Source organism: Delphinus delphis, chromosome 14, assembly GCF_949987515.2.
Source record: "Delphinus delphis chromosome 14, mDelDel1.2, whole genome shotgun sequence".
NCBI classification, from domain to species: domain Eukaryota; kingdom Metazoa; phylum Chordata; class Mammalia; order Artiodactyla; family Delphinidae; genus Delphinus; species Delphinus delphis.
In genome coordinates, this window is record NC_082696.1 from 53,268,799 (window position 1) to 53,281,988 (window position 13,190).

Consider the following 13,190-nt stretch of genomic DNA (forward strand, 5'->3'; position numbering starts at 1 on the left):
TCCAGTGTCAGTTGTTACTTCTCTTTCATTTCTAATTCTATTGATTTGAGTCTTCTCCCTTTTTTTCTTGATGAGTCTGGCTAATGATTTATCAATTTTGTTTATCTTCTCAAAGAACCAGCTTTTAGTTTTATTGATCTTTGCTGTTGTTTCCTTCATTTCTTTTTCATTTATTTCTGATCTGGTCTTTATGATTTCTTTCCTTCTGCTAACTTTGGGAGTTTTTTGTTCTTTTTCTCTAATTGCTTTAGGTGTAAGTTTAGGTTGTTTATTTGAGATTCTTCTTGTTTCTTGAGGTAGGATTGTATTGCTATAAACTTCCCTCTTAGAACTGCTTTTGCTGCCTCCCAAAGGTTTTGGGTCGTCGTATTTTCATTGTCATTTGTTTCTAGGTATTTTTTGATTTCCTCTTTGATTTCTTCAGTGATCTCTTGGTTATTTAGTAGTGTATTGTTTAGCCTCCATGTGTTTGTATTTTTTACAGTTTTTTTCCTGTAATTGATATCTAGTCTCATAGTGTTGTGGCTGGAAAAGATACTTGGTACGATTTGTCTTTCTGGTAGGTGGGACAGCATCCGATGGTGTGTTTTGGGGTGTCTGTGACCTTATTATGATTTTAGGCAGTTTCTCCGCTAATGAGTGGGGTTTTGTTCCTGTCTTGCTAGTTGTTTGGCATAGTGTGTCCAGCACTGTAGCTTGCTGGTTGTTAAGTGGAGCTGGGTCTTAGCGTTGAGATGGAGATCTCTGGGAGAGCTTTCGCCTTTTGATATTACGTGGAGCCAGGAGGTCTCTGGTGGACGAATGTCTTGAACTCGGCTCTCCCACCTCAGAGGCACAGGCCTGACACCCGGCGAGAACACCAAGACCCTGTCAGCCACATGCCTCAAAAGAAAAGGGAGGAAGGAACAGAGGAAGGAAGGAAGGAAGGAAAGTTATTAAAATAAAAAATTATTAAAAATAAAAAAATTAAAAATAAAAAAGAAAGAAGAGAGCAACCAAACCAAAAAACAAATCCACCAATGATAGCAAGCACTAAAAACTATACAAAAAACAAACAAACAAACAAACAAATAAAGGAGAGACAGAACCCTAGGACAAATGGTAAAAGCAAAGCTATACAGACTAAATCACATAAAGAATCATACACATACACACTCACAAAAAGAGAAAAAGGAAATATATATATATCTGTATACAAAAAAAAAAGGAAGAGAGCAACCAAATCAGTAAATAAATCTACCAATGATAATAAACTCTAAATAGTAAGCTAAGATAAACATAAAACCAGAAGCAAATTAGATGCAGAAAGCAGACCCCAAGTCTACAGTTGCTCCCAAAGTCCACTGCCTTGATTTTGGGATGATTCATTGTCTATTCATGTATTCCACAGATGCAGAGTACATCAGGTTGATTATGGAGATTTACTCCGCTGCTCCTGAGGCTGCTGGGAGAGATTTTCCTTTCTCCTCTTTGTTCGCACAGCTCCTGGGGTTCGGCTTTGGACTTGGCCCCGCCTCTGCGTGTAGGTCACCTGAGGGCGTCTGTTCTTCGCTCAGACAGGACGGGGTTAAAGGAGCAGTTGATTAGAGGGCTCTGGCTCACTCAGGCTGGGGGGAGGGAAGGGTACGGAATGCAGGGCAAGCCTGCGGCAGCAGAGACCAGTGTGAGATTGCAACAGCCTAAGGCGTGTTTTCTCCCGGGTAAGTTGTCCCTGGATCACAGGACCCTGGCAGTGGCGGGCTGCACAGGCTCCCGGGAGGGCAGGTGTGGATAGTGACCTGTGCTTGCACACAGGTTTCTTGCTGGCTGCAGCAGCAGCCTTAGCGTCTCATGCCCGTCTCTGGGCTCCGCGCTGATAGCCGCGGCTCGCACCCATCTCTGGAGCTCATTAAGGCGGTGTTCTGAATCCCCTCTCCTCGCGCACCCCGAAACAATGGTCTCTTGACTCTTAGGCAGGTCCAGACTTTTTCTGGGCTCCCTCTGGCTAGCTGTGGCGCACTAGCCCCCTTCAGGCTGTGTTCACGCAGTCACCCCCAGTCCTCTCCCTGGGATCCGCCCTCCGAAGCCTGAGCCTCAGCTCCCAGCCCCCACCTGTCCTGGCGGGTGAGCACACAAGCCTCTTGGCCTGGTGAGTGCTGGTCGGCACTGATCCTCTGTGGAGGAATCTCTCCGCTTTGCCCTCTACACTGCTGTTGCTGTGCTATTCTCAGTGGCTCTGAAGCTTCCCCCCTGCCTCCCCCCCGTCTCCGCTAGTGAAGGGGCTTCCTAGTGTGTGGAAACTTTTCCTCCTTCACATCTCCCTCCTACTGGTACAGGTCCCATCCCTATTCTTTTGTCTCTGTTTTTTCTTTTCTCTTTTGCCCTACCCAGGTACGTGGGGAGTTTCTTGTCTTTTGGGAGGTCTGAGGTCCTCTGCCAGCATTCAGTAGGTGTTCTGTAGGAGCTGTTCCACGTGTAGATGTATTTCTGGTGTATTTGTGGGGAGGAAGGTGATCTCCATGTCTTACTCCTCCGCCATCTTGAAGGTCTCTCCCTCTCTCTTTTCTAAGATGGTATAAAATGTTATGTACAATGAAACTTTGTAAACTGAAGCTTTTTCACATAGTAACTGGTAAGGTTTCCAAGATAGAGAAGGTATTTTTTGATGTGAGGTAACTGGCGGTTTCTGAAGAACAGGGAATATATCTGAAGTGGGATATAACTTGGTTCATCTGAGATAAAAGTTTAGCCAATGCACAAGCACAATGTCTATTTTTCTGAGAAAAAGAATTCTGTTTTTAAACTCCCCTACTAGTCTACATCTTGCTTACCATTTGGGAACCAGTGCCTGGCATATGACAGCTGCTTTGTAAATATTTGTTCAGTAGAAGGAAAGTAATTGCACCTGTTCTTGAATCCATATCTGAGTTTCAGCACTGAATCCCCCTCCCAATTTGACTTCAGTGATGCAATGCCATCGGCAGTTTTATCATGAAATAAAATGTAAGAAATGTAATAATGTCATTTTTTCTTTACGTCATTTTTTTTTCTGCATGATACAGAGCTGTTATTACTTTAAATAACTTTCAAAGCCGTTTTTCTTCCCGATATTGTTGAAGCGAGTTAAACAGCACTTGTTCAGAATGCACAGTGATTAGTTTTCAGGTTCCAAGATCATTCTTTGGGTTGAAAACCTGCAAGCTGACTTAGCTTAGAGAATTTTGTGCTGGTAACATGCAACAGATTACTGTGTTCCCTCTAAGTAATTCCATTTAAAATGATAAATTAGGGACTTCCCTGGTGGTCCAGTGGGTAGGACTCCGCATTCCCAATGCAGGGGGCCCGGGTTAGATCCCTCGTTGGGGAACTGGATCCCGCATGCATGTCACAACTAAGAGTTCACATGCTCGCATGCCACACCTAAGAAATCTGCGTGCCGCAACTAAAAAGATCCCACAAAATACGAGGTTCCGCATGCCGCAACTAAGACCCGGCGCAGCCAAAATAAATTAAAACAAACAAACAAAAACCCTTAAAAAATAAAATAAAGTGATAAATTAACTAATATAACTGGTCCTTGTATTTCACCTTTCTCAAAACTTTATAGTTTGGGAGCTCCAGTGACCTCACCTAATGCCAGTCTCCATACTTTTATTATAATTATATTTTTCTGTGAAAAAATCACTCCTGGTCTAGTGATTTGTATATAGCTAGTGCTCGTTATTTTTTTTGAAAAAGAAATGAATAAAATGTATAGCAGGTGCAAATTGAGGAGACACTGATCAGACACATGCGAAACACACCTTTCCCTTAACCTGTCAGTTGATCTCATCCTGCTCTCACCCCCTCTTCCCAGGGATGGCAGAATAATACACTTGATCCTACCACTTAAAAGTAATTTCTTCCCGTTTTAAACAGTCATTTAAAATGAACCCATTAGTCTTTCTGTGTTTCTCTCCTTGCTCTGGGAGGTGCAGGACAAATTTACAAGGCCTCACGGCAGAGCAGGAGAGGTGTTTCAGCCTCTCTCTGTTCTGTGAGTCCTCCTTGGATTGACTGAATGTTGTTTGGCCACTTGGTCTCTGGGCATCTGGGATGGTGACCCCCCCCCCAACCCCGTGTCCTGCAGTTGCCTGTGGCATTGAGGTCTCTGTACTCCTCCCCCACTGCTGCTTCCTGACCCCAGGCATTTGCCACCATTCAGACCACTCAGTAGTTCTAAATGAATGAATGAGCATCTCAGGGTTAACATCACCTCTTCTCTCTCCTTCCAAACCTATCTTTTCCACCTTGTTCCTGTTCCATCATAAATCACCTAGATGGTAAGTGGGGGGAGAGGAAGGTGGTGGTGGGGAGTATGAGGGTGGGGAGGGGAGAGGAAGGTCACTATTATAGTGGAGAGGTCACCATAATTCTAATAAAGTGACTTTTAGTCTAGTAGAATATTATCATTTTGTTATTATTTATTCCTTCTATTAGAAAGATAATATGACCATATAATAAACAAGTTGGAACAGAAAAAAGAAGACAGTAATTTCACTATGCTAACCCAATTTCTATTAATATGTTGGTGGTATATATTTCTTCTTTTATATCCACCATTCATAATAATTTAAGTTGTAAAATACCATTTTTAAAATATTTAATATTCCTTCTATCAGAGGACAATACTTAAAAGCAAATGCAAGTATTCCATCAACTAATATTTACTGAGTCCCAAATATATGTGCATCACTTGTTAGGTACCATGGAGACACGAAAGTTAAATCAGACACACTTCCTACCCACCATAAACTTACAACCTAGAAGGAGAAGTAAGGCTTTTACATAACTATTTGAAAGGTAGCAAGTAATAAAGCTGTAATAGAGATAGAGACAAACTGCTTTGGGGAATCCACTTCTGTAATATCCCTTTAAAACACGTGGGAATCACATGCCAACATGTTAACCCATTAATTATGTAAGTAATAAATGCCAAGGCATTTTAATGATTTCATCATATGGCATCTTATAATGGCCATTAATAGTAATATTTTCTACTAGATTTTTTCCTACTCAACATCAATTTTCTAGGTATTAGAAATTTTATTTATTCATTAAATAGTCATATGACATCATCTGCAAGATTTCCTGACTCACACTGGAATGCTCTGTTGCTTTTAGATGCCATTTTCTGAGTTTATATTCATTACACTTTTCTTTGGCTAATTTAACGTGGTGTAGTTGATGTAAAAAATATTAAGAAATCCCTAAGTTGTAGTACACAGTAAAACTGCATACGAATAGTTTTGTATATGGCATATAAACCAAAATGGTGTTCTGTGGGAAAATGCGCTAACCAAGGTAGTTCTATTCCTCCCAAACGCTAAAGCGACTCAATGACTGTAAAATCTATATCTTTTCCAATCATGACCTTTTTTTCTCCTATGAAAGTGTGTGAGGGTCTCTGCAGTTTTCAAACCAAACATCATTGTCATCATTTTATGTGGTCCTAAATTTTACCAAATATGTTTGATCTTGGACTAAAGAAATATGTCATCTTGTTTATCACTTTTTTATGCCAAATGATAAAGCTGCTGGTATGGAGCCCATAAATATTTTATTAGGTATTATATATGCATTAAGCTAGCAAGGTGTCTTATTTTCATGAATTTATTACAATAATTTAAGTAGTCGTAATAATGAAAATTTGCATGTAAATAATTCTTTTCTCCTGGGAACTCTGAGTGCTTTTGCACATCAATTAATGCCAGATGGCAGCACCATTATTCCCAACTTTATTTTATTTTTCCATCTTTATAATGCATTGCTTCGGGTTTTTGTTTCTAGCCAATGTCAATTACTGGGCTGGCTACTGTTGGCCTCCAAAACCAGCCTTTTTTGAGGATTAATTACATAACAGAATGATACTTCCCAGTAGAAACTCTATGATGGAAAGTTTTGCTTTCATCAGATACAGATTAAAAGTCATTCCCCTGGCTTCACTTTCAATAAAAATCTTGTCTATACATTCAGACCACATGTTATTAAGAATTTCCAAAAGTTATTTTTCTATCATTAACAACTTCTCCTTTCTAATCACTAAATTAATTATTCATATAAAGGAGTTACTTATACACTAAAAGAACCCAGTACCTTTAAAAGCGTCATCCTCAGGCTTGTAGCATTTCTCTTCTCTAGAAGTAGAGGTGCTTAACGTGGGATTCATAAGACAGGCTTCAAGGGTCTGTGAATTTCTAGAAATTCCCAAAAGGGAAAGAACAAAACACAAGAGAAGTCTTTACAGTGGTTGGTGCCAAACTTTTGAACCTGCTCTTCCTGGGGGATCTGCCTGGGCCTGGGATCCATTTTTGTTTTAAGAATCCAACCGGGGCCCAGCCTGAGGCTTCTTTGGGAAATGATTGTGAATTGGAGCTACTTCTCTGATCCTCTTTTCACACTTTTTTAAAAAAATCATGATTCTGTTATACTTAGTTACTTATAATAAATTCCTTCTTTTGGAAATTACTTTCTGAAAGATTAGGAAATCCTATTAAATGCTTCATATATGGCCTTTGTTACTTTAATATTTAAAACAAATAATTCACAAATGCAACTCTTCTGTTTTAGAAGCAAAGTTACGTAAGGAAGAATAAACAGAGGGAGTATCAGGGTTCTAGTTTCTGACTACAGTCACTGTGTGCACATTTCTGTCAATTCCCAGACAGTGAATTACTGTAACTTAGTTCTGTCAAGTGCCCAGTTTCTAGAATCTATACTATTGCATATTTTATGAATTTGTTTTTGAAGCCAATATCTCATTTCTGGCTACTCCAGGGAAATCCCAAACCACTGGATATTTTAGCATGAGCCAAAGTCTTGCAATCTACAAATTTTGTTTGAAATCTCTGTCTTATGTATGCTATGTTCTAGCTATTTAAAACAGGCAAATACATAGAAGATGAAACTACATCTTTACTTCATGTGTTCATAGAATACTTCAACTATTTCATCAGATTAGGGAATTTTGATGATGGGAATTCTAATAATTTTTACTGATTGTGTACCATGTGCAGAGCACTATAAGGAGGGTAAAAAGATGTACAATTAAGCTACCGAAAGCCGGATGCCAGACATTTTTTTTTTTTTTTTTTGCGGTACATGGGCCTCTCACTGTTGTGGCCTTTCCCGTTGTGGAGCACAGGCTCCGGACGCGCAGGCTCAGCGGCCACGGCTCACGGGCCCAGCCGCTCCGCGGCATGTGGGATCTTCCCGGACCGGGGCACGAACCCGTGTCCCCTGCATCGGCAGGCGGACTCTCAACTACTGCGCCACCAGGGAAGCCCGATGCCAGACATTTTTTAAAACATAGTTTCTAAAGGTCAAAATAATCCGTTCAACTAAGAATTATTTTCACAGTTTTACAGACAAGCACTTGAGGCTCAGAAAAGTTTAATCAATGATTTGAATTCACCCAGTTTATTAAAGGTAAAACCACGATTCAAATCCAGCTGATGATTCCAAATCCCCGACTCTTTCGACTACCTTTATAATTCACTGTCTTCTTAAAGTGCTGGGTCACTTTTTTTGTTAGGTTTTGTTAGTTAGGTTTTGTTTCTTTTAAGGGATGAACCTTTTGGGTAAAAGCTCATTGTTCAATGAATCAAATATAATCCAACTTTTTAGGGAGCTCCTCCCTGAATTTAGTATTAGAAATATTTAGACATTGTTTTAACCATTTTTTAGACTGTGGGCCTTTGGGATGCAACAACAATAATATGAAAGATTATACCCCTTTGCTTTATTTCCTGTTTTTAATTTAGCCAAGATATAAAACACCTGTTCAATGCATAACCAGTTCTTTTGAACAAATTAACCAAGTCAGTCTAAAAAACAAAAAATACAGCTATTAGAAAGGCTAAGATAAAAAAAAAAAAAAACCTGATTATACCAAATGCTAGCAAGAATGCAGAGGAGCAGGGATTCTCACTCATTGCTGGTGGGAACGGAAAATGGTCCAGCCACTTCGGAAGACAGTTCGGCAGTATCTTACAAAGATAACACAGCTTTACCATACAATCTAGCAATTGCACTCCCGGGTATTTATTTACCCAAATGAGTTGAAAACATGTCCACACAAAAACCTGCCCACAAAGGTTTATAGCAGCTTTATTAATAATTGTCAGAACTAGAAGAAACCAAGATGTTCGGAAAATGGTGAATGGATAAACACACTGTGGTACAATACATTCATACTATGGAACACTATTCAGTGATTAAAAAATGAGCTATCAAGACACAAAAAGACACAGAGAAACCTTAAATGCAAATCGCTTAGTGAAAGAAGCCAGTCTGAAAGGTCAGTATTCTATATGATGCTAACTATATGACATTCTGGAAAAGGCAAAACTATGGAGACAGTAAGAAAAAAAATTCAGTGGTTACCAGAGGTTAGGGAAGTGAGGGAGGAGAGGGATGAATCAGAGCACAGGGGATTTGGGGGCAGTGAAACTATTAGCTATGATGCTGTAATGGTGGGTACATGCCGTTACTTAAAACAAAAACAAAACTGTTTCCTCTACTCCTCATACACCAAATGTGTGTGGGGTTTTCCCACACCAACCAATTCTCCAACTCCCCAGACACCAAATGGGTGTCCCACAACTCAATTCTGATACTAACTACCCAGAGTTAGTGTAGACCTCGCAGGTTAAGGTCTCAGTGACAGAAGACCGCCCCCCCCCCCACTTCTAATGCCAATCATAAGTAATGGGCCCCCAAGTTCACCCTTCAGTCCACCTTGCCTATAAATCAGCGTTCCCACAACTCTGTCCTCCGCTTTGATAACCTGCTATAACAACTCACAGAACTCAGGGAAACACGTTTACTAGTGTATTATAAAGGTTATAATAAAGGATACATATGAACAGCCAGATGAAGAGGTACATAGGGCAAGGTCCAGAAGCTTCCTAGGTGCAGAAGCTTCTGTCCCTGTGGAGTCGGGGTGTGCCACCCTCCGAGCACGTGGATATATTCGCCAACCTGGAGGCTTTCCAAACCCCTTAGCTTACGGATTTTTTGAGAGGCCTCATCTCATCGGCATGGTTGATGATTAGCTCAGTCTCCAGCCTCTTTCCCCTCCCCAGAGAATGGAGGGTTGGGGATGAAAGCTCCAAGCTTCTAGTCATGGCTTGGTCTTTCTGGTGACCAGACCCCATCCTGAAGCTATCCAGGAGCCCACACAGGGTTATCTCCTTAGAACAAAACACACTCCTATCACCCAGGAATTTCCAAGGGATTTAGGAAGCTCGGTGTAAGACTCTGTTATCGCCCCCATCACTCAGGAAATTATGAAGATTTTAAGAGCCCTGTGTCAGGAATTGGGGATCAAAGACTAAATATTAGAACAAAAGATGCTCCTCGCACCCCAGTCACTCAAGAAATTGCTACAAGGGTTTTAGGAACTCTGGGTCAGGAACAGGAGAAGAGACCAAGAATTATATTTATTATGTCACAGGTGGACACATGACAAATACATTTGGCAAAACCCATAGGACTGTACAATACAAAGATGAACCCTAATGTAGACCCTTGTTAATAATAACGTAACAACATGGGTTCTTCAATTGTATCACACTAATGCAAGACGTTGATAATTGGGGAAACTGTAAGCAGGGGAGAAAGAGGCTCTACAGGAGCTTTCTCTAATATCTGCTCAGTCATCTGTGAACGTAAAACTGCTCTAACAAAACCAAAACCAAGCCTATTAATTCTTTTAAAAAAGGAAAAGAAATTTAAAAACAGTCAATGAGGCTCGTTGTCAAACTGGTCAATGAAAAAGTTAATGTAACATTTAACGAGATAAGCTTAGGTACAGAAAGAATCTAATCAAATCATTGTATAAGAGTTGATCACAACCGCCTGCCATGAGACCATACCAGAAGCAGCTATGGCCTCTGTGCAGTTCGGAGTAACATTTGAAAGAAAGTCTACACTGATGTAAACCACGGGCAGACAAAGATAAGGAAGGTAATGCGACATACTTTTTTTTTTTTTTTTTGTCGGTACGCGGGCCTCTCACTGTTGTGGCCTCTCCCGTTGCGGAGCACAGGCTCCGGACACAGCTCAGCGGCCATGGCTCACGTGCCCAGCCGCTCCGTGGCATGTGGGATCTTCCCGGACCAGGGCACAAACCCGTGTCCCCTGCATTGGCAGGCGGACTCTCAACTACTGCGCCACCAGCGAAGCCCCAGTAATGCGACATACTTTTAAAAACAGTGACTCCCTCAGGTCATGTTTTATTTTCACAAACTTGTTCTATATGAACTTTGAAATCTTATCAAGGTTTTGTCGAAATGATAAAAGCAGACTACGACGCCCATAGCGAAATAAAGGTAGAAATAATTGTTTATGTCAATCTAAGCTGTACTAGCTAGAGTTTTTGCAGAGTAGACAGGCTGCCCTGTGTTGTTATTTATGCCTCGTACCCTTTTCATTCTACACTTCTATGCAAGTTACCTCCTTGAATCATATTCATTTTCAAATAGCGCTGAGTCTTTCAATCTGATCTTTCCATGCCCAGCAGGAGGAGACCAGGGAGCCTAGGGCACTCCCAAACCCAAGTTTCTGTGTCTAGAATTCTTATTTTGAATTTTATAGAGCTGATATTCATATATCAATGATAAGAAATTCAAACATAAAATTATGCTTTTAATCCTTAGACGGGTTATAGTGAGGGGGCACGGATTCAGTTCAGTCTCCTCTTTCTGTGGAAAACAAACTCCGAGCAAACAGACTACCCAAGGCCAGCACTCAAGTCTTATGATATCGAATCTAGTATTCTTTTCATAAAAGTATGCAGTCTTGATATGATCTAAACGCCTTACAGGCATATCTGATCCTGTTAGGTAAGGAGTATGTCCAGTAACAGCTGACTCCGTAACTGGAGTCTGGTATCCCAGTCTGCAAAAGCCAGAACCTGGGCTCTATTATTTTAGTAAACATGTGTTTAAATTTTTATAAAAGTAACATATAGTCATCATAGAAAATTTCACAGAAAAAGATGCAGGAGGAGGCGTAGAAGTTGGAAGATGAAGAGGGAGAGAGGAGAAATGGGAGAGAAGAAAGGAGGGAGAAAGAGAGGGAGGGGAAGAAGGAGGAAAAAAAGAAAAATCGGGCTTCCCTGGTGGCGCCGTGGTTGAGAGTCCGCCTGCCGATGCAGGGGACACGGGTTTGAGCCCCAGTCCGGGAAGATCCCACATGCCGCGGAGCGGCTGGGCCCATGAGCCATGAGCCATGAGCCTCTCCCGCGTCCGGAGCCTGTGCTCCCCGGCGGGAGAGGCCACAACAGTGAGAGGCCCGCATACCGCGCAAAAAAAAAAAAGAAAGAAAAATCACTTACAACTTCAGCACTCTGAAGTAAGGAATGTAAGCATTATACTGCTTAACATCACCGATGGTTTGTAATGTTCTCCACATTCTTGTAACCTGCCTTATTCTACTTAACACCTTTTAACAGGAGGCAGTGTAGGCAGTGACAGAAGGTGGCAGAAACTGTACAGGTAGTGGACGGGAGCGTAAGCTGTAGAGCTAGACTGTCTGGTTCACACCCTGGCTCAGATTCTCGCTAGCTGTGTGACCCTGAGCAGGCTACTCGACTTCGCTGTGACCTCAGTTTCCCATCTACAAAATGGAGATAATAATAGTAACTACTTCTATCATGAGGATTCAATGGCTAATATATTTAACCACTTATAACAGTGCCTGGCACAAAGTACACTCTATATCAAAGGGCAGTAAATTTTTTCAGTAAAGAACCAGATAGTAAATATTTTAGGCCCTGCAGGGTCATATAGTTTCTATCACAACTCCGCAATGCTGCCTTCATGGAGACTGAATTTGAATTTCACATAATTTTCACGTCATGAAACATAATCTTCTTTTGATGATTTCAACCATTTAAAAAATGTAAAAACCACTTTAGCTCATGAGCTGTGCAAAACTCAGTAGTAGGCTGGGCCTCTGGGCCAGAGTTTGCTGACCTCTGTTCTGTATAATTAGCAGACATTATTATGTCTCTAATATTTTTCTGTAAATTATTTTTAATGGCTGCTTAGACCAAGATTATTTGGATGTCCTATAATTTACTTAGTCCCCTATGGTTACAAATTATTTCCAGTGTTCATTACTACAAGCCGTTCTCCAATAAATATCCCTGCAAAATCTTCGTGCACATTTACTATTAAACCTACACCTTAAAATGTATGTAGTGGCAGCTACCAAAATGGCTGGCAGGGCATCTAAAAAGAAACAGACTCTGAAGAAGTGGCCTTGAAAATAAATCTTGGATAGATATAGCAAATTTCAAACATGTTAGAGAAGGAGCTCTACAAGTAGAATATATATTCATACACACATAGAACTTACTTGGTACCACTCTAAGCCTTCTAGGTATATTAAATCATTTAGTCCGCAAAACAATCCAACGAGAAACAGGTGCAATCATCATCACCATCATCAACCCCAAGGTACAAAAGAGGAAACTGAGGCACAGAAAAGCTAAGTAACTTCCCCAAGGTCACACAGCTGGCTGGTGGCAGAGGCAGGATTCAAACCTGGTCTGTGCAGCACTATGGCCCATATTCCTGAAGAAGATGCTGCACTGCTTCTGCAACAGGAGAGGCCTGGCGAGTGTGCACACCCAGGTCCTCACTTTATAAAGTACCTGTGGTCTTTGGCTCATGTTTGACACGCATGAACGACCTCACACTCTAATAACTGGCACAAATTTTATCCGTCAACGGGACACTTCGGTGGAAACGGTGAATGCCCACCTAACCTTCCTCTTTTGTCCTCCAACTCCTTCCCCATACCAACTCTTCATTAAATTGCCCTGCATTTCTCACCCAAAAGAGTTGTGCTCTATAAACAGTAAAGACTGACTGGGGCGTACTTTCATATCTCGTTTTTCAAGTCAGGGTCCCAAGTCTGCCAAATTCACGTGGCAACCTCCGGGTGGAGCTTCGCCTAGAGTGGAGGGCCAGGGACGGCCACGGGAACGCAAATTTCGGATAAGTACCTTCTTCCATGCAAACAAAACCGCGGCTCGTGTGGAAGATCTCTCCCGCGTGGCCCCCGCAGCAGCAGGGCGGGCTTGCTCTGGCCCCTCGCCGGGTGCCCGAGGGCGCAGTCTCGCGTCGGTGTGGACCAAACCGCCAGCCTCCGCCGCCAGG